This window comes from Triticum urartu, chromosome 5 (genome assembly GCF_003073215.2).
Source record: "Triticum urartu cultivar G1812 chromosome 5, Tu2.1, whole genome shotgun sequence".
Lineage (NCBI taxonomy): Eukaryota > Viridiplantae > Streptophyta > Magnoliopsida > Poales > Poaceae > Triticum > Triticum urartu.
The window spans coordinates 246,866,371-246,887,507 of NC_053026.1; positions in this window are offsets into that span (position 1 = coordinate 246,866,371).

Genomic DNA, 21,137 nt, shown 5'->3' on the forward strand with positions numbered 1-21,137 from the left:
ACGCCTATTTAGGATACCACCAGATCTTTATGATGAAAGAAGACGAAGAGAAGACTGCGTTCATCACCCCATGTGGTACGTATTGTCTTGTACGGATGCCTTTCAGGTTGAAGAGCACCGGTTCAACGTTTGCCTGACCGTTCCAAATTGGTTTTGAGCCCCAGCTACATAGAAATATGGAAGCCTATATGGATGATATAGTGGTCAAAACCAAGGACAGGGCCACGCTCGTACAAGACCTAGAAGAAACATTTGCAAATCTGTGTAAGATCAACCTCAAGCTCAACCCAAAGAAGTGTGTGTTCGTGTCCCATTCGACAAACTTCTTGGGTTCTTTGTGTCTCAGCACGGAATTGAAGCAAATCCCGACAAGATCAAGGCGATCGAGCAGATTGAAGCACCGAAGCGGGTCAAAGACGTCCGTAGACTCGCCGGCTACGTTGCCGCCCTGAGTAGATTCATCTCCAAATCTGCTGAGCGCACCCTCCCCTTTTTCAAAGTTTTGAAAAAGGCGGGTCCAGTAAAGTGGACTCCAGAGGCAGAGGCTGCACTACAAGATTTGAAGAGGTATCTCTCCTCCATGCCGATACTAGTAGTGCCCAAGACGCAAGAGCCGTTGCTGCTATACTTAGCAACAACGAATCAAGTCGTCAGTGCCCCGCTGGTGGCTCAGAGGGAACTTCAGGAAGAGGCAGCAGTAGCAGCGGAGCCATCGGGTGACGGGCCGGGGCCATCCGCGGCAGGGTCTAACACCGGCAAGACAGAACCCCCGGCGAGACCTGATCCCGGAAAGGCGGAGTCTGAGCAGATGAGCAAAGTAGGACAGAAGAAGAAGATGGTGCAGCACCCAGTCTATTTTGTCAGTTCCCTCTTGCAGGGGGCTAGGTCAAGATATTCTGGTATGCAGAAGCTACTTTTCAGCCTCCTCATGGTCTCGAGAAAGCTGCGCCACTATTTCCAAGCACATGAGATCACCGTCGTCACGCGCCTCCCGTTGCAATGAATCTTGCACAACCCAGATGCGACTGGGAGGATTGTGGAGTGGGCATTGGAGCTGTCGAGCTTTGGCCTCAAGTTTGAAATTACTTCAACAGTCTAGAGCCGAGCCCTGGCGGAGTTCATAGCAGAATGGACTGCAACGCCCAAAGAGGAGATTCAAGAGACCACCCTCCCCGGCAAGGAGACGAGCAGTGAGTGGATTATGTACTTTGATGGAGCTTTCTCACTCCAAGGTGCTGGTGCCGGCGTATTGCTCATCGTGCCCACTGGAGAGCGCCTCAAGTACGTAATCCATATGCACTTTCCCCAGGAAAAATCAACAAACAAGACGGCGGAGTACGAGGGATTGTTGGCCGGTCTCAGGATCGCAGCAGGCCTTGGAATCAGAAAGCTCATCGTCAGAGGTGATTTGCAACTCGTCGTCAAGCAAGTAAACAATGCCCTCAAGTTGCCTGTGGAACCAGGTACCTTTGTGCTTCAGCTAACTCACCCATCCATTGAACCATCAGCAGGATAGAACAAACGAAGGAAGGCGGAGAACAGCATTGCCGATGACCTATCAAAGCATGCTGCCCTCAAGTTGCCTGTGGAACCAGGTACCTTTGTGCTTCAGCTAACTCACCCATCCATTGAACCATCAGCAGGATAGAACAAACGAAGGAAGGCGGGGCCGGCAAGTACTTTCTCGCTAAGCTCCCAGGAGCCGCCGGCAAGGACGTTGCCGAGAGTCCCAAGCTTGCCGGAGGGCAGCAACCCTCGGTAGGGCCTCACGCCCTGGCCATAGAAGCAGCTGCCCTTACGGCCGAAGATGAGCCTTTTGTCCTTGCCGTCGAGCCCCAGGCTCCGGCATGGGCGCAGCCCACCGTCCATTTTTCCTCCCGACAGGAGAGCTCCCCGAGGAGCAGGAAGAAGCGGAGAAAGTAGCCCGTCGGTCTAGCATGTACCAGTTCGTGGATGATGCCCTCTATAGGAGAAGACCGGACGGTGTGAAATTGAAGTGCATTCCCCGAGGAGGATGGACTAAGGTTGTTGGCAGAGATACATGGAGGCATGTGTGGCTCCCACATAGGGTCAAGGGCTCTTGCCGGCAAAGCATTCTGGCAAGGTTTCTTTTGGCCCACCGCCCTCCAGGATGCAACTGCGCTAGTAACCAAGTGTGAAGCGTGCTAGTTCCATTCAAAGAAGCTTCATCAACCCGCGCAAGCTCTTCAGACAATCCCTCTTTCCTGGCCATTTTCGGTCTGGGGGCTCGACATACTAGGCCCCTTTCCCCGTGTTGCCGGGGGCTTTGAGTACTTGTACGTACGATCGACAAGTTCACAAAGTGGCCAGAAGTGGAACCAGTGAGAAAGGTAACAGCACAGTCAGCCGTCAAGTTCTTCAAGGGACTAGTCTGGCATTTCGGTGTGCCGAACAGAGTCATCACCGACAATGGCACGCAGTTCACGAGCCGCACCTTCATGCAGTACATTCAAGACCTCGGCAGCAAGGTCTGTTTTGCTTCTATTGCCCATCCCGGAAGTAACGGCCAAGCTGAGAGGGCGAATGCGGAAGTGCTGCGGGGCCTCAAGACCAGGACTTTTGACAAGCTACACAAGTGCAGAAGGCGCTTGATTGATGATTTGCCAATGGTTCTTTGGTCAATCAGGACGACACCAAATCGAGCCACTGGCCAGACACCCTTTGCCCTGGTATACGGGGCAGAAGCAGTTCTCCCCACTGAACTCAAATACGGGTCACCTCGAGTGCTCACTTATGATGAGCTTAAGCAAGAGCAGTGCGACGCTCCTTGAGGAAGATCGTCTTTGGGCTGCTGTGCGAGCCGCTCGATATCATCAAGCTTTGCGCTACTATCATAGCCGCAAGGTTCACGCCCGAAGCCTTGAGGAAGGCGACCTTGTTCTTCGGCAGATCCAATCCCCCAAGAATCCAAACAAGTTGGCGCCAAAGTGGGAAGGCCCTTATCGGGTAATACGAGTCACCAGGCCTGGCGCAGTTCGCCTGGAGACCAAAGATGGCTTTCCGATGAGCAACTCCTGGAATATTGAACATCTTCGCAAGTTTTACCCCTAAGGCGCGGTTGTCGGGAGCCCCGGCAACCCCCGTTTCGTACTAGCCTTGCTGCCGAGGCATGTGACCCTATGTACGGAGCCAGGCGCAGACCCTGTGCGTAGTCAGGGAAAAGGAATCCCTTAGTATGTATAGTTTCCTATTGATTTCCATGTTTGTGTATATATGTATATGCATGCTTGTCCAGGGTACTGTACTGCTTTTTGATTCTAGTACATGTTAGTGAACCACCGAGGTTCCATGCTTTTGTCCTCACTTCTTTCCAGTCACGGCAAAGACGCGTGATCCTGCCAACGACCCGGCTCCGGCAAGAAGTTGAGAAGACCACCCGGCACGGCGATCCCCGGCAAACCAAACAGATAAAGTTTACCTCTTACCCATTCATATTCGTAACCTGTGACTTGTGCATTACAAAACCTAGCCACTCATCTTTAAGGACTCGGGGGCTCCCATTTCCGACTCGAACGCTGCTTCGGTCAGAATGGTCATGGTGACCGTTGTCAAAAAGAGGTGGACGGGGGGCTAGGCCCATTGTCTGTAACCTGGCAGATGTGATTCTCTGGCAGGCACAATGGGCGCCGGCAAGGTGGCTTGCCGGAAGGACTCATTTATTTACACTAAGAAGGCATTTCGCCTCCGCACGAACGTACATGTGCACGAGTTACCGGTAGGACTAGACTTTTTCATTAATATGCTGATGCAAGTACAAAGGTTACAAGATACAAGCATGGGCTCGAGAGATTACATTATATAGAAATTAAGATTTGGCAAGTGCCTACAATTTAAGGAGAAAGATAGGTTCCCTGTGATCTCCGTTCTTACCCTTTTCCACCCAGGTGCGGCAGGTGAAGGAAAAAAGGAAGTGGCAGGGAACACGCCGATGGAGAGCTTGACGAGGAAAACCCCCGGCAGGGCGCGGGGACGAGGGAGGGGGCGGCGTGGTCAGTCGGAGTCGATGTCCTCCCGCTTGATGCCCTCATCGTCACTGTCGCTATCCTCCTCATCACTCCCGCTCGAGGAGGAGGGTTCGCCATCAGAGGAGCTCTCCGCACAACACCTCAAGCGAGTTCCCAAGAGCCCGAAGACGTTAACGGAGAGCAGGCCATCCTCCATCAATTTGAATTGGAGGACGAGCCCCTTCGACAGGCTATGGCACGGGCAAAGGTCTTCCATCCACGGCGGAGATACATAACATGAGGGGCTGGGAAGTCGACGTCGACCCGCATGCTGCCATTTCCGCAGCCCCTCATGTGCAGCCTCAGGGCCTGAGGCGGATCAAGCTCCATCTCCCGAGCAAACGGAGTGGGGAGACAAAGACGGCCACGCACTGGCCCACGCAGCCTAACATAAAACTCGCGGGGCTGGTCTCCGACATGGCCCTCCATTGGAGGAAGGGCCGCAGGCGGAGGCGAAGCCGGTGCGCGGCCCCATCCTCCTCATCCCCGAGCGCCACGGCGGCCTCGGCCTCGCCCCCTCCCTCTCCCTCTCGCGGCCGGCTTCGCCGCCACGAGCTCTTGGGAAGGAAGGGCACGCTGTCGAGTGGAGGCCATCGTCGCCGCCATCGGAGCACCAGCACGCCCTCTCGCCATGACGAAGGGAAGGAAGGAGTCGAGGCGGAGGAGATGAGCACTAAAGGATCGAAGGAACCTGTTCCCGTCCCCTCCTTCTTATAAAGGGGCGGGGCCGAGGCTCGGCCGCCCCACTTGACCAACCCGGCCACCAAGGGGCGCAGGGAATCGGGACCGACCCGCTACTCCAATCAGCGACGACCTAGTTTCCCGCCTCCACATTATGGCTTGTGCCCTCCGCGTCCACCACCTACCCTCCTCGGGGCATGAAGGATGCGTGGAAAGCGAACCGGAATCAAGAGGGCATCTGAAGCGGCCGCATTCCACCCCGTGACCGTGGGGCGCGGGCACCTTGAAGGCCGCACCCCTGTGTTTTCCTCACTTTTATGGGGAAGGCGCGGGCCGCCTCTTTACCATTTACTATGATGTGATGCATGAGGGCAGCAACCGCCCCACGCATGACCCCCACGTCACGCACGACCTGCACGTCGCCATTCAACGTGGGTCGTGGGGAAGTGCGACGGGAGAGGGAGTTACAACTGTACAACCTGGCCCTGCGTGCCCATGCACCGTTTTGGGCCTAGCCCAACAACGCGTCGCACTTATGTATGGCCCAGGCCCGGGGGCTCCTGTTGGTGCACAAAAGGAGGGGTCCTATTTTGTACCCCTTTACTTGTGCACGGGCAGTTGGAGCCGCGCCTATGGCCACACCTAGCGGGGTAGGGGAAGGAAGCGAAGCCACAAGACCACCAGAGCAACGCCAAGCCAAAAACACGAAGAGCAGAAGGGCAAGGTGAGCTCCCCTGGCAAGGCCCTTGCCGGGGCGGCCTCCACAGCCTCGGCAAGAACCTTGCCGGGGCAACTTGCCCAACACCAGCAGAGCCGCCACCCTTGAGCCCAAGGGTTCCAACACCATCAACCACTTTGGAATCGAGGCTCGGGAGGCACCTCCATGGTGGCATGCAAATCTTTGTGGAGACCAGAAGCACACAAGACTACATGACAACCAGAAGACGACGATCCTCGGCAAGATCCTTGCCAAGGATACCCACGAGACCCCCGGCAAGACCCTTGCCAGGGACGACCATGATGCCACGGCAAGACCTTTGCCGGGGCCCCGGCCAGACGCTTGCCGAAGATATCCGCGGGGCCGCAGCCAGGCCCACGTCTGCCAAGACTCCACCGCCATTCCCATGAAGCTGCCAGCCCACCAGCTAGGCAGGCACCTGCATGGCGACGTGCGGGCTCTAGGCCGACTCGGCAAGCACCTGTGTGGTGGCATGCTGATCTTCGTGAAGACTCTGCCACCGCACCAACTCAACAGCCAGCCAGTATGGCGCTACACGCCTCGTCAGTTCGGACGCGCGGCAAAGCCAGGCGAAGCGGCGACAACTGGGATGAGCTTCCTTGCCGTCCCCTATAAAGCAATAAGGGCACGTCGGCAGCGCATTAAATGTGTTTGTCCTACGGTGCCAAGAGATAGACTCGACCACTGTATAGCTTTCCACCTCCTGTGTGCCACTGTGGCAGCCCCTTTGACTATAAAAGGAGGCCCGCGGCGTACTGAGAGAGGATTCGGATTTTTTGGACCCTGCACGCCTTGTAGCTAGTCCAAGAACACCAGATAAACAGAAACCAGCAGGAGTAGGGTATTACGCATCACTTGCGGCCTGAACCTCGATAATCCCCCCGCGTTAATCTCTCAATCCCGCTCTTTCCACAGCCCCGCGCCCGCCAACCGTAGCAAAAAGGGATTTCTCGTGATCCCATAGGTGTCGTTTCCCCCGACAGTCATCCCTTATGAAGGAGAAAGAACTTCATTGTCACCAGACTAAAGAACAAGTTGTTTATTATGCTCGGATTCTGTTCGGCAAGGATAGAATTTTCAATCATAAGATATTGAACTTCGCTAAGCTCAAAGAAATGCCCTGCTTTCATCATGCAATTGAGCTTATTGAACATGCTCTCCTGAAGGGATTCATGCGCTTCAATCATGGCTGGAAAAAAGAAGCTATCCTTCAGTTCTAGCCATGCTATATATCTCAGGAGATCCTGGCAACACTTCATCCTGGACTCTTGAGTGGATAACACATAGAGAAAGGATTAAATGTTTGGCAGATCAATTTTTTGCATTCATAAATGTTCCTCTATGTGAGTTTGAGAATGATAGAGAACAGAGGATGCATTTCTGGGAAGTGTCCGAAGCACAACTCCACATACTGGTGGATCCCACCATGGTTGGTGATGAATGCATTGATGTTGATCCGAAGAAGTTGGCCTATGACAACAAGGTGTTATTTCATATTATGTGCAATACTCTCACGCCAACAAACCGGCCAAATTCCATCAAAGGCATCGTGGGAAATGAACTTCTGGCCTTGTCTCAAGGAATCAAGTTTGATATTCCTGACCTTTTCATTCGAAAACTCGCATGTGCAACAGACAGCCCTCGGTCGTTGAAGCCCTATGCTCCATGGATCATGTTTGCAATCGAGCAACTCATCAATGAGAAATTCTTCTGGGCTTACATTCCGAAGGTATTTTTGCCACCTGTTCATGACACTCTGCGCATTGTGAAGGATGTTGGAAAAGGCAAGGAACATGTTGATACTGCTGCAAATGCATCTGCTTCTGAAAATGCACCGAAGATCAAGAAAGGTAGGGTTGTAATCCCTCATAAGTAAAATCAATCTCTCTATGAGATTTGCATTCGCACTCAGCAGACACTGGAAGGCCACATCAAGCTAGATAGAAAGGAGAAGCTAGAGTTAGGACTGAGCTGAATTTTCTTCACAGTCACACTCGCCAAATTCTTCTGCATGAGAAGGAAGGAAAGAAGCGCTCGTGGACCCTACTAAGGAAGCATTTCTCTCAAAAGGATTTAGCCAAAAAGGGCATCATGATGGATTATAACTATGTGGACTCACTTGATGTTCCTCGCATCTGAAGACAAATTCCCGTGCTCCCACAACATTCTGCTTCAACTGACTTGTTGTTTGTCAAGCATGATGATGAAACTGCGGACATAGCCGACACTCTTATCTTCAAGCCAGATGATCATCTCACCAAGTCTTCAAATGCCCATGTTGACTCTCTTGATTCTGCCTCGACCATTCCTCGCTCTTCGGATTCTGATTCCCCGAGTGGTTTTAATTCTGATTCGGAATACACTCCCTCGGAGTAGTTCCTTGTATGTTTTATCATTCCTTTTTTGACACTTGTTGACAAAAAGGGGGAGAATTACATCGAGTGATAGTTTTTTGGGGTATTTGCAGGGTGTTTTCATTCGAATTTTGGTTTTCCCTCGAAAAATTTGCTTCATGAACTTAATGCGCCGCTTCTGGTATTGAATTACTTGGACATCATGTAACGTTAACCCCCCTGAAATGATATTTGTTTCATACTATCTGTTTGTAGGTAGCATCGACAGTGTTTTCCATTGAATGTTTACCCTCGATCCTTATCTATCTTACAGGGAAAAATACTTGCTCCTCGAAGAAGAACAGGAAATCATCAAGGGGGAGAAGTACTTTAAGTACAATATGAATTTTGTTTGTAGTGGTTGGATATGCTCTGATTGTTATCATTCATTATCCAACCATGCAGGAAGAGAAAATTTGTCTATGCTTTAATGCCTCATGTGAAGGCCATCTGTTTCACTGACAAAGTGTTTTTCCTCGAAACTTTGTCATCCTATTATCTTATGTACTACAAGAAAACCACATCCGAAGCACATCCACTCCGAACAACATATTTGTTTTTTTCTAGCTCTGATCGTATTGTTTATATAACATGTTGGAAGACTATCTCGTGTGGATTCAAATTGTGTTCTAAGAAAACCTTCATGTTATGTCCTTCCTCACAAATCTTTCAAAGTTTATACTATATCTAATCCTTTTCAAAGATTTTGTGATAGGAATCACCTCAGGCACCGTCGAGTGCATTGGAAGAACTCAAGTATAAGATCATTTGTCAATGACACTCATACGAAGAACAATCTCGTCTCCCTCTAGCTTTTCATGATCTGAAGCATATCTTAAGGGGGAGAATATTTTATCTTCATGATTATCTCTCGTATTTCATTATTCTTCACATTACATTCCATTCTTTATCTATCCTTCGATGTGATTTGTTTTGTCAACAATCGTCCAAAAAGGGGGGAGATTTTTGGTGTAATATCTGCCTACCTTGTGTTTTGGAGATTGTTGACAGAAACAAGTATGGACTGATTTGTTTGCTAGTGCATACAGAGAGAAAAAATCCATACACAACCAAAGAGAATGTTGTCCCAAGTGTTAAGTTTGAGGAACTACACCGAAGTATATCTGCGTGGTGAAGTAGAATGAGCTATATCTGATGAAGTTATAGAGTCGAGAAGATTGTTGTGAAGGAATTATCCCCTCGAAGATTCTATGCCGGAGTGAAGCATATGTTTCGGTATGGTCGTCCGAAGAAATTGACTGCAGAGAATGGAAGTCGAAGCCAAGTGAAGACGTAGTATTCATTTCGTTGTTCTTCTTTTCATTTATTTGAGTCATAGGACCTCCGTACTATTAAGAGGGGTATAAGTTCTCGAAGCTTAGAACCGATGTGATGCTTAGCAAAAACCTATGAAATTTATGAGAGAAATCTCTGTGCTCTGAGCAAATACTTGTTAGCAAGAGATTTGTCTCAGACCGAGGAGTTAGCATTGCTTCCTTAGCAAGTAATGTTACCGTTGTGCTCAAATCCGACCGTTGGACTCGTGTCATTCAGCCATTGGCTGATCCCAATGTCCAATTTGGTCATTTCCCATCAAGGAAGGTTGCGGCTATAAATAGCCGCCCCACTCCAACATTGTTTGTTGGCTGCTCTACTTGAGATTTCTTGGAAGATTGATTTGAGCATCCCCTATCTGAGTGATTTGAGTTTAAGATCCACTGAGAGAAAAATCAAGAGCCCAAACTTAGACAGTGGTTTAGCATCACAGTAGTTCTGAGTGAGAGTTCTTGTACCTGTTACTCTTGAGAGCTATGCACTCTCTAGACGGATAGGTTTTGGCTCTAGTGTTGAAGAGTTATTGTCTTCACCGAGCTAGATCTTCAGCAACCAAGAGTGATTGTGGTTCTCAAAGGTCGATCGAAGGATTGGAGATCGCCAACAAGGATCTACCATGAGTGAAATCAACCTGAGTCTGATCAACTCTGCGTTGTACGAGAATAGGGTGAAGAGAGTTTATCTTCCGTGTTAAGTCACAGCCCCTCCAATCAGACGTAGCCGTTTGGCAGAAGGGTGAACTGGTCTACCAAATCTGACAGTCGCCATCGAGAATCACTGGTTCATTCTACTTCACTGCAATTCCCTCAATAGTTTTTATTTGAGCTCTGTGTCGATAGTTTATTTGTTCATTTCATTCTGTTGTCAACATTGCTTATCTTTGTACTCATTCGGTTTCATTCTCATCTCTTGTATTCATTCGTGATCATCATATTTTCTGTATGCACCATGTTGTGTCTTGTTCTACTACATTTGTTTGCATGCTGCATTACTCTCATCATAGTTAAACCTATCATTTCACGTGCACTTACTGTCATTACATCCTTCATCGAGGAACATGCTTCTGATGAAGAAGATTGATTTAGTTTATTTCCTTTGATACTCTATTCCACTGCTGCGATTGGGATAAGTTTCAAAACTTTCGAAAGAAATTTTGAATCTCCCATTCACCCCCCTTTGGTCGATGTACTCACGGTCCTAACAACAGGTATGACTATCTTGATTCTTTCATAACATCGTCATGGATGTACATGCATGACAGAAAACATGACCTACTATGAAAACATGTATCATCATGGAAGTATTTTTTGTAGTGAAGGTGGTTGATATGAGGTGCATTGATGCAGAGCATCCCATGTTCATCCCCATGTACACTCTGACTACTCTCCAAACCCCATATGCCATCGGACACAAGGTGAACTTGCTCCTCTCCGAATCGTCACTTTCGACATGTGAGACATGGCTACTACCTCAAACATGTGTGCTATGCATGACCAGGAACCAAGAGGAAGACCATGGACGGGATGGCGAGGACACCAAGCGCACGGAACAAGAGGAAGAGCTGCCAGGAAGCATCAGCTCCCGGACGTCTGGCAGTCATCGAACGTCCGATGCCTGGAGTCCCCACCAGCCAGATGGAACAGCTGATGGAAGCTACAGCGGCCGGACGATCGACCAACGCTGGACGTCCGACGACCATCAGCCACTGGACGACCGACAACGTCCGAAAATCCGACGATGGCTATCCCGAGCCAAAACGCTGGACATCCGACAAGTACCATACGACTGGACCCTCGCGAGCCACCGGACATCCGGTACCTGTCGGACGACCGAGGCCTGTCTGCGCGCAGAGTAACGGGCCGAGGCCCATGTATCCTCACTTACCCCTTTGTGGCCCTAGACTATATATACTCCTCCACCTCCAGCATTTGAGGGTTAGCGTTTGTGATAGCCATTTGAGTGATAGAGCTTCGCTCATCCATATGGATCTACTCCACGAGAGAGACCGCAGCCCCTCTTCGGAGAAGATCGTCCTGGATTCAAGACCTCCTCGCGGAGAAGACCATCAAGACCTCCTCACGGAGAAGAACCAGTTACCCTATGTATCATCCTTTGTTGGATTCAGATCTTGTATCTCTTTGTGTTTCGAGGATCTAGCATATGTGTGACCATATCTTGTTGGTTTTAGTGTTCCTCTCGTGTTTCCCCTCGTGATTCCCCTCGTTTCCCTCCTCGTGTTCTTCGCAGGATCCGCTCCTTTCGTGAAAGATTGGCCGTATAGGGTTCCACCCTACATCATCTTGGTATCATGAGCCACGTTGATCATGATTTTGGAGCCTCCCCTCTTTGTTTTCTAGCCTAATTTTGTTGTGGTCTTCCCCAATTTCGAAAATCCCCACCAAAAATAGCCCCAATTTTTTTGATTTGTTGGTTTGACGAAGTTTTGTTGGATTTGATCCATGGATTTGCTTGGTTTCAAGTGGATCTAGCATCTCCCCAAGTTTCCCCATCTTTCACACATGAAATCTCATCAATTTTTACCTCAAAATCCCCAAATTCCGCCCAAAATCGCGCCTCGGATCTCGCATCTCGCGTTGATCCCGACCCACCGAACGACCGACACTTTACGGACGTCCGGAGCCCCTGGAACGACTGGACGTCCGACCTTTTCCGGACATCCGGAACCCCTAACCCGAGCCAATTTATGGACTTCCAAGCGCGCCCGGACGTCCGGCCCCCGGGCATCCGTCCTTTTACGGACGTCCGTAACCTGAAAAAACTGACTTCGCTGAAATTTTGTTTCGGCCATAACTAATTCATCTGAACTCCAATTTTGACGTTCTTTAGCTCGTTTTGAAGGTCTTGACATACCCCTTCCCAAAAAAATACTGCCAACATATTTTGACACCATAAAATTTTGTGAAGTTTGGCATCTTTGCCTAGGGCTTCCACCACATTATCCGCTACACCACCACCGACTTCCGCAACCTAACCAATTTTGTTCCCCTTCGCATTAGTGGTTGTTTGAGTTGTGATTTGAGTCTCCTAAGGTGTTTTGGCTACTTAAGTATGGTTGTTTCCTCATCAACCACCACCACCACTTCCGCATAACCTTCCCACCATACACTTCCACCACCCAACATAAACAACTTTTGTTTGAGCTTGTTTGAGTTGTGTGTTGTGTCTCCTAAGGTGTTTCGGCTGCTTAGGGACAGTGACCTCAACTTTGACATTGTTTATAGTACACCACCTTACCCTCCATTTCCGCATTGCGTACTACACAACCCATCATTGCAATTTCGCAATTCCATTGAGCTTCCACAACACCACCACCACATCCCACTACCACCATTTGACATTTGACATTTGAGATTTTGAGTTCCGGTTTTTCCGTTTCCTAAGGTGTTTCGGCTACTTAGGGATGAGTATCCATCATCTTGGTATCTCCATCAAGATCACCGCCACTCATCATCGCCAAGGATGGTAACCTCCATATCATCGTGGTATCCCTCCATTGTATATTCCCTTGCCATTGCATTGTTAACCCCTAGCCCATTTTGCGTCACTTGCCTATCAAGACTAGCCATTTGAGTATTGTCGTCAACGTTACTTGTGCACATTAGTGATCATCGAGCTACACCTTCCATTGCATGCATATCATATCATATTGGTATCATATCATCTCGTGTGCCTCAAGTTTGTTCCCGCATATACCCAATCACTATCTTGGTTTGTGCATTCCGCATTGTGGCCATATAAAAAAAGAATAAGCTTTTAAGCAAAGAAAAAGAGTGAACAAAGAGCTCATAAGCAATAGCCATAGCATCATACCACATTGCATATAAGATCATCTTGGATCATAACACCGGGAGCCATACATGCATAGCATACTTGGGATAGAAAGTTCATACATTTTGCATCTTATAGGTTGTGCACAAGTGTCGTATCCGCCTATTGAGCAGTCATGTTAGTGTCTCTCTTGAGTTGTGCAACACGAGCGTTTTCCGTGCATTCCACATTTTGTGCTCATTCCTGGTTGCACGACCCCATTTATCAATCTGTGTGTGTGTTTCCGTGTGCCACATATTGCTATTGGTCTACTTGTTTCACTTGCGAATTTGTGAATCTATTTCAACATTATTGACTCTTGCTAACATTTTGCATCAAATTTTTGTGCCACTATCCTCACCGAGCTCCACCATAAGCCTTATTTTGTGTAGGTGTGAGAAACCGACAAGAATTGGTACCAATTGTGTTATTTCCTTGTTACATCATTGAGTGATAATTGATCCATCTTCAATATCGGTCAAGGTACATTTGGTATAATTCTTCTCCTTTCTCCACTCATATTTGCTTGAGTATTGTGATGGATAGGCAAGACATTTCATCTCCGGTCTTCCACAACAACGACGGCGTGAACAACTACATCACCAAAGCGTCAATCTTCGATCTACAACGACAAATGCAAGGCACACAATCAAGATTGCGAGAGTGCATCGAGAACCTCTCCATCGACATTCGTCACTCCGAAGCAAGGAAAAGGGACTACATCGACAACAAGCTTTCCGCGCACAAGGAGGAGCAATATGCAAGGATGGAGGAGATTCATACTTTGTTGGCCAACCATTCTTCCCCTTCATCATCCTCAAGGCGACGGCGAGCAAGTCAATCATCTTCAGAGCACCCAAGCGATGCAAGCTCAAGTCGTCCACGTCCACATCTCCATGGCGACCACCATCACATTCGTGATACACATCGTCATGAAGGGCAAGTAACCTCCAAGCAACAGGTGCACGACGACGACGAACGACATCTACTACGAGCTCAAGCATGACAACGACACCATCATCATGATGATGCTCCACGAGCACAAATGCACAAGTTCCAACAATCCCTACTTCACGCCAAGTCCAAACATCATGAGCACAAGATAAGACCGTGAGACGAGCACCACCAAGACGGAGCTACGGCTACACCAACCACTTCGGCATCTTCGCCAAGTGTTATCAAGGCATCTTCGCCTTTCGGACGTACGGCATCTTTGCCTACTTCCCGTGAGTTCGCCTACATCGACATCATCATGTACAAGGCGACCACCTACAAGTGAGCGCGACACTTCCATCTTCGGAACCCCCCCAAGGAAGATGGCCGAGCATGGGACATTCCCTTCAGTCATGGAGACGAGCTACAAGGTGCCACATCATATGGGCCTCCTACAACAAGACGGCGACAAGAAGGTCGAGCAAGGGCCATCCCCTTTGACCACGGCGACGAGCACGAACCTCTTCAACAACATGAAGACGACACCCATATTGGACTCATACTCTGAGTCAAGCTACGAGACCGCACATGTGACCTTATCTTTGGTCTTAGAGGAGAGTGATGATGTGCCATCTTCGGCCTTCATCCACGGCTACAACTACGACATGATTGAGCAAGGAGACATTTGCACCAACATCTCTCCGACACCCACATATAAAGAGATGCCCCAATTCCCATGTGAGGAGAGCCACTCCACCATGAGTGATATGAGTGACTCCACCATTTGTGACATTGAGTGCATTTCCTATGAGAGATGAGTGTGACCACCACTAGCCCCACACTTGAGAGAATCCAAGAGGGACTGAGTGAGCCACCACACTTAGTGAATGAGGTAGTTGACACGGCACGTGAGGCCACTATGATTTCTAACAACTTAACCTCTACTCCGAGTGTGTTTTCTTTGGTGCTAGGTCTCCTACATGATGACACGCCTATCCTCGACGGGTCCATACCTCCAATGGAGACGACGATGGCCATGGTGGAAGAAGATGCACCCCCACATGGTTCCATCAAGATGAAGATGACCATGACTTGGTCTTCGACACCTCACCTACAACACATGAGCGATGCTCCAAAGGTAACATAGGTGATGGTGCTTCTCTTGTCCAACTAGTGGACTATCTCACCAATGATTGCTTGCATGATGTTGATCCACCTATTCCCATGCTTCATGCTAGTGTGAATTATTCATATCATGAATTACCTATTTATGATGAATATGATGATGAGCATGTTGATTTGCCTCATTGTGATTCTATGCTCCATAGGATATCATGTAAAAATTCTATCGGTGACATCATGTTTGACAATCCATTAAACTTGTCATATGTTATGAGTGAGATCTCCCATATTGCATCATTTCAATCTCAACATAGTGACTATGCATGCCCCATTACAATAAATCCCATTTGCACTTATGGCATAGATGACGAGATGATGGTCATTGGCTTTTGTTTCTCTTGCGATGATATTAATATGCTTCCTTTGCAAAATTTGCACAATTCATCTCATATGCCATGCCATGAAAATTATTGTCCATCGCATGATTACATCCCTTGTGTGCACCATATGCATTCCATGAATAACAATGCTCTACATATTTCTTGTGATGCATTACACAATTTGAGTCTCCATTATGCTATACATTACAACAAACCTATCATGATGGATGACATGTTTCTCTATCACGCATCTCATTTATTTGAGCATTGGATATTTTGTACTAACTGACACAAGAATGTGCGCATCATGATGGATAATGTCTACATATACCATGCACACACAATTTTCCCTTTGTCTTTGTTTTGTGTAGGTACTCATGTATACTCGTCAACCTCTCAATCCCAAGAGTTGACGAAATGAGCTCTTGAGAGCAAAGATGACTTGGGATCCCGTGGATTGTCCTTCCCACCATTCCCTTCGCGGATTCCTTTTACTTGGCTCTCACACGGCTTTGGGCTATATATCACTTGTTACGTTATGCCCATTCTCTCGTGTTCACTTTGCTTGCTATGCCTCTTTCTATGTCTTTGCCATGCAATTGTGACCCTTGCTTGCATATACCCATGATTCACCATTTTACTACTCATATGTGTATTTGCATGCTTGGTGGAGATCCTTGTTGCTATTGCCATATTTATCATGTGCCTCATGCTATTGATGCTTGTTGTGTTGGGAGAGTCATGATGTCCCATTACTATTTACATATGGCCTCTCGCCAATACATTGATGATCTCTTGCTCATATCTTGTTTTCATGCTTGTCGTATGTCATGTGCATCATATATGCTCACTATTTACAAACACGAGATGATTGCCGTGATTCCTTCTAGTATGTTGCATCTTCGCACTACTAGCTTGCCCTACTTGATTGCTATGATTGCTTGCTTTCTCGCATCACCCATGTTCCACTATTACTCGCTTTCTTGGGTTGATGACGTATATGCTCATGCCTCTCACATGATATATTTTGTTCATTGTCGCTTGCCTCCAATTGTTGCATCTATGCTTATTGATCATGGAGACTTGGAAACTTTACTTGTGATGCATGCTTGCTTGATTCAGCCTATTGTATTTGGTTGTTCTCGCATCATAAGCCTCCATACTATGAAATGCTCCCTTGTCCTTTCTTATGATGAGCATGATGCATACACTTGTTGGGTATTTTACCACACGAATGATAGGTTTTGCATCTCAGCTAACCTCATTTGTTTTTCCGAGTGTTTGTCATGTTCTTTCATTTTGAAGGATTCACAAGGTGATACCGTCATGCGACAATTTGTTCATGCGAAGGCATACACGATGTGCAACACCAACATTTGCGAGAATCTCCTAAAGGTGAACTCCTTCCCTTTGAGCCATCCTCAATTACGCATATTGGATGGGTCACTCTTTCATTGTTATCTCCTTCTTGTTGTCTACATGATACATCTCGCTAACGGAGGAGCGACATGGGAGCGCTCGGACTTATTGGATGCACCTTCGAACCTCCACATGCCACGACATCGAGCATTGGTGCACCAACACCTCCATATTTGTTGATTGTGCTCACACATGTCATGCTCGATGGACATATCATACACATGACAAATTATTGTGCATAGATTGACTCACATTATGATTGCCTTGTTGCATCTTGTATTACCATGTCATCCATGATATATGAGCTTGTGCATTTCCTTAGCAAATTTGTTGTGATCTACCTTGATGGCATATTCATACAACATGATCATATTTCCCATCATCAATTGCATGATCACATACTCATTTTGAGCATCCAATGCCATATTCATGCTATTGATAAATCGTCTCACTATGACATCATTTTGCACCGTGGTTGCATTGATCATATTCACAATACATTTGTGTGCACAATGAATGCTTTTGATCCTATGAATGCTTTGCATATCATTCTATATCATCTTGATAAGCTTCATGCGCTTTGTCACGAACAATCTTGCCGAACAAACTCATTCTTCTATGATGGACACTTGATGTGCGCTAACCATTGTATTTCCATGTGTACTTTGTGTCTGCTCATTTTGCATGTACAACATACCGGAGACACCTTGGAGTACTTGGCATGCGCCATGCCTTCAACTCCGTCCAACTTCAAGTCCGTCCACAACAACCGTTTCCATGGTGATGAGGATCACGATCCGAGGTCGGATCTTTCCCAAGGGGGGGGAGATGATGCGGAGCATCCCATGTTCATCCCCATGTACACTCCGACTACTCTCCAAACCCCATATGCCATCGGACACAAGGTGAACTCGCTCCTCTCCGAATCATCACTTTCCACATGTGAGACATGGCTACTACCTCAAACATGTGTTCTATGCATGACCAGGAAGCAAGAGGAAGATCATGGACGAGATGGCGAGGACACCAAGCGCACGGAACAAGAGGAAGAGCTGCCAGGATGCATCAGCTCCCGGACATCCAACGCCTGGAGTCCCCACCAGCCAGATGGAATAGCTGATGGAAGCTACAGCGACCGGACGTCCGACGACCATCAGCCACCGGATGACCGACAACGTCCGGAAATCCAACGATGGCTATCCCGAGCCAAAACGCCAGACGTCCGGTACCTATCGGACGACCGACGCCTGTCTGTGTGCAAAGTAACGGGCCGAGGCCCATGTATCCTCACTTATCCCTTCATGGCCCTAGACTATATATACTCCTCCACCTCCACCATTTGAGGGTTAGCGTTGTGATAGCTCATTTGAGAGATAGAGCTTCGCTCATCCATACGGATCTAATCCACAAGAGAGACCGCGACCCCTCTTCGGAGAAGATCCTCTTGGATTCAAGACCTCCTCATGGAGAAGAACCGGTTACCCTATGTATCGTCCTTTGTTGGATTCGGATCTTGTATCTCTTTGTGTTTCGAGGATCTAGCATATATGTGACCATATCTTGTTGGTTTTAGTGTTCCTCTCGTGTTTCCCCTTGTTTTCCCCCTCGTGTTCTTCGTGTTCTTCATGGGATCCACTCCTTTCGTGAAAGATTGGCCGTATAGGGTTCCACCCTACATCATGCATGGACCGGTCCTCCCTAGACAAGGGGAGGGGCAACCACGTCATGGATGCTCATCCCATTGTTACCTTGAAGGGTGGTAATTTTATCATGATTAGCCGCCTCCTTGATGGAGTCAGCATCTGTTGGGGATATAGCTATTAAGTATAAACCGCGCAGGAGGGGCCGGATTATACTTATGGTAAGCTATTCCTATTGAAGCCCACGAAGGCAAGGCACTTTACGAAGGAGGTTTAACAAGAAGGCCCGAAGGCGGATTAGGGCCCGGTAGATGTAAACCGCCATAAGATGTATAACTTGTATTGTAAGATAAGGAAGTGTAGAAACCGAGCCGGACACAATTATGAGCCGGCCGAGATTTTGTAAGCTGCGAGGTGTCAACCTGTGTATATAAAGGGACGACCAGGCAGTGGTTTAGAGACAGAAAACAAGAGATCGAGAGCCATGCAAAGTGGATTCGCTCCCTGGTCATCGAAACCCTAGAAATTCCATCACAACTGGATTAGGCTTTTACCTTCACCGCAAGGGGCCGAACCAGTATAAACTCCTTGCATCCTTTGTCCCACTTTAACCCCTTTAAGCTAACTACATTGCGATGGCTCCATGACTAAGTCCTCACGCTAGGACATCTGCCGTGACAAAACCACGACAGTTGGCGCCCACTTTGGGGCTGTCACACGATGGTTTCAAGTTCTTAGAGGGCAGCTTCAAAGGTCTCAAGGAATACGATGTGGGCCGGATGACCAGGAGTCATCGCGGCAAGCTCTACATCGACGATGCAGGCTGGGGCCGAGGCCGGCTCAATTGAGTATGGATATCGGGTCCCCTTCAGCGGTGTTCACGTTTTCATTGGCAAGATCAGCGAACCGGGCCCTGAGCCAGACATCTGCACCGACATCGTCGAAACAGCTCAGCGTGCGAGATCCGCCCGGGTTCAGCCTGCCATGAAGCGTGCCTTCATGGGAGTCATCCACGGAGAGGAGTCTGAGGATAGATCGGTATCTGGTGGCGAAACTGTCGTTTATTCTAATGATAAGTCATCTACCGGAGAGACCGGGTCATTGTACCAACTGCAAGATGGCCGGTTTGGGGGCAGTTTCAATGGCGACAGTATTTTGGACCCCTTTGATCCGCCGAGCCGAGTTGCGATCTTCATTGCCGGTACACAGTCAGTATAACATTCTTCAACCGCAGCAGCGATGATCTTCGGTTCAACAGCAGCGACAGCAGCTGGGGCAGGAGGCCCTGCGCAACCATCGGCTCAGGTTTTGTCCGATTTATTCGACACTTTGGCAACACTGCTAGCTGAAGTTAACCCAGCGGATCAGGATCAGCATAATGCAAAAGTCACGAAGGTGAAGGATCAGATAGCTCAAGCCAAGGCAGACCTAACAGCCGAGAACGCCAGGATGGCTGCAGAGCGGGCCGAGTTGGATGCGCAGGCTTATCGGCTTATGTTGGATCAGAACACGTCAAATGATGTAATGAGGAGAAGGCACCGGTCTCACCTGCCTCCAGTTCATGAGGCAAGGAATCTCTTTAACACACCGGGAGCAGGAACCAGTAACCAGCTAGTGGCAAACCGGGTAGAAGCACCTAGAACAGGGGCGCTGGTTCAGCCGCGCACAATGGATCCGCCTCGTCCGAATGTCTCGTCGCATCACATGTCAACGCCTCCGGGTCATTACTCCAACCCCTTGGATAACATAGACACCACCGCTTCACGATTAGCAGCCCTCCCGGTCGAAGGCGAATCCCCCGTAGCGGTTGAGATGCGACGGGATAGGGACCTCCTTCAGACAGCTTTGACTCAGCAGCAGGCTTATTCGTACAGTCATGAGAGGATTCATTCCACCCCACGCCCAAGCCGGAGTTACAGCAGGCATATTGATGAACCGACTGTGTCAAGCAGTGCACGGAACCATAACCCGCCTCGAGGGCATAACCCGGCGGGCGGTGGTGCTAATGCCCAGGACGTGGTGGATCACGGTAGAGCACGTCGAGAAGCCGAGTTAGCAGCGCAGTACGCGGCCCGTCAGCTTACTCCGGTCCGTCCAACTACTTCGGTGGAACTAGGTGTTGCTTTCAGCTCTTTGGGGGTGCCGTGTCTCACCCCGGCTTTACGTAACGTGTGGCTGCCCAAGGATTTCAAAGGTCCTCATAAGGTGCCCAATTACACTGCCGATTTACCCCCCGAATCATGGATTGAGAGCTATGAGATGGCGATGGAGATGCCGGATGTGGATGATGTGGCATGTGCTAAATACTTCACCATGATGTTGGAAGGAACAACTCATAGTTGGCTGAAAAAGTTTACCAGCTAACTCCATTGGATCATGGGCCGAGTTAAAGGCTCGGTTTATCCAGAATTTCAAAGATACGTGCAAGCAGCCCATGTCAATTGTGGACTTAGCCGCCTGTGTCCAAGAAGAAGGTGAATCAACGACCCATTAGGTGCGTCGGGTCTCAGCGTTTCTGCATTCATCGGACCGCATCAATGCTAATATAGCAGTTTTGACATTGGAAGGCAATTGCCAGTTCATGCCTCTGAAACTGAAGTTAGGGCGGCTCAAGCGTCACTGCGGTGACATGGGGACACTTA